Source organism: Oratosquilla oratoria, unplaced genomic scaffold (assembly GCF_046742065.1).
Source record: "Oratosquilla oratoria isolate Oo_2021 unplaced genomic scaffold, ASM4674206v1 SCAFFOLD103, whole genome shotgun sequence".
Taxonomy (NCBI): domain Eukaryota; kingdom Metazoa; phylum Arthropoda; class Malacostraca; order Stomatopoda; family Squillidae; genus Oratosquilla; species Oratosquilla oratoria.
In genome coordinates, this window is record NW_027467460.1 from 187,501 (window position 1) to 190,000 (window position 2,500).

Here is a 2,500-nt window from a genome sequence, read left to right on the forward strand (position 1 = left end):
TAACAATAAAATAAAAGTAATAATAATGATAATGATAATAAGAATAAAAATAAAAATGATAAAAATATGATAATACTAAGAAACAAAAATTATTAATAGTAATTATAACAATAACAGACAGTACTCATCATAGTAAATGACACAGGGAAGAAAATAGGACACTTGACCACCAACAGAACCAAGACAAACCGTGACAATAGCATCGTTTACAAAATTCCCTGCAAAGGATGTGACTGTGCATACTACGGAGAGACATACAGAGGACTTAACAACAGACTCAGGGAACACAAAGCGGACATTAGACACCACCGAGAAACCAACGCTCTAGTTAACCACATTGACACAGAGGGACACTTACCTAACTGGGAGGGTTCCACCATTCTAGCTAAAGGACTACACAAGAAACAACGGAAAATAATTGAATCACTTTACATTGCCAACCACAAAAACACAAACAAGAGAACTGGTGACTTGAAATGGACAAAATCTACCGCGACACTTGCCCTCCAAGATACCTTTTTCCCACTTCGGCCTACCCTCTCCAGCTTTCTACCTTTCACTCTGACGTTCCTTCTTGCACCATGCGACGTTGCCCCAACTTTTTATCATGATTTATTCTTTTGTTACTATTTATTTTCAACATTATTATTATTATTATTGTTATTATATTTATTCATTATTACTATCATTATATATATTTATAATTTTATTATTACATTTTTATTATTACCATCATTATTATTATTACTTTCATTATCTTTGTCATTATTATTATTATCGTTATTATTATTGTTACTATTATTATTTAAATATTTAATTTTTTGTTTTATTATCATCACTATTATTGTTATAATTACTATTAATAATTTGTATTTCTTAGTATTATCATATTTTTATTATTTTTATTTTTATTTTTATTATTATTATCATTATTATTACTTTTATCTTATTGTTATTATTATCATTATTATTATTATTACTTCTATTGTATTGTTATTACCATTTTTGTTATTATTATTGTTACTATTATTATTTATCATCATTGTTATCATTACTATTGTTACATTTACTATTAATAATTTCTTTGTTATTAGTGCTATCATATCTAATTGTAAAAATTTCTTCATTGTTACGTTAACCACAATATGATGTTCACACTCGTCACCAACTATGGTAACTCGGGAAGGTGGTGAGGTCCACCCCATGTATATAATGCCCACAGCCCGTTTGTAAACCTATTCCTTTGAAAAAGCATACCTGCGAAACTAGTCAGGAATAAACTCAAGACTAAGACTCCTGTGTTTCCTATTCCGCTTACATCAACCTGTCAGAATGTCTCAACGTACACACACACATATATATATATATATATATATATATGTATATATATATGTATATATATATGTATATATATATGTATATATATATATGTATATATATATGTATATATATATATGTATATATATATACATGTATATATATATACATGTGTATATATATATATTATATATATATATGTATATATATATATATGTATGTATATATATGTATATATGTATATATATGTATATATAAATGTATTTATATATGTATGTATATATATATATATACATATATATATATATATATATATATATATATATATATATATATCCATTTAAATAACACACGTTAGAGAATTTCACAACATATTTACATCAAAATATGACAAAGTAATGTTGTAGATTTAATATCCCGCACGAGAGACTACTAGACTAGTCTCGCGTGGAATGAGAAGTAACTTGAAAAGTATTACTAGAAATTGGTTGAACAGTTGTAAGTAGCGAGTTGTTCTTAATAATGAAAGTTCTCAATGGATTTTTTTTTTTTTTTTTTTTTTTTTTTTTTTTTTTTTTTTTTTTTTTTTTTTTTTTTTTTAGTGTAGTTCCTCGGGGTTTCGTTCTTGGGCCACTTTTGTTTATAATATACATACATACTATTACACAGGACGTGCGCACCCAGATCCCTGGGTCCGCTAGAGGAGGCCATTGCTTTCTTTGCAACCTAACATTTTATATTGGACAAATATATCAAAACTACAAACCTAACATTGTATATAGGACAAATACTATATATCAACTATTGACTTATTCAATGCAGTATAAGTTAATATAAATTTTTATAATGAAATAAGAAACTATTTTAAGGCACTGTTATGCTTTGAAATGCCAATTTTAGCCGGACTTAACAGGTATTATTGTATGAGGTTAGTGGATACCAGGGTTGGCGATTTTTATTACTTTTTTTTTTTTTTTAAGATATAAAAAATCATTTTTATTTTTATTTAAATCAGATTGATTTGATTTAAATAGATTTTTAATAGGTTTTAAATATTGTGAGATTGCTATCTGATATGCGATCCGATTGCTAAAGGACATTTTTAGCATATCAATATAAGGAACAGTGTTATATATGCGCGTTCTTCTTTGCGTTCTTCTTCTTCTTCTTCTTCTTCTTCTTC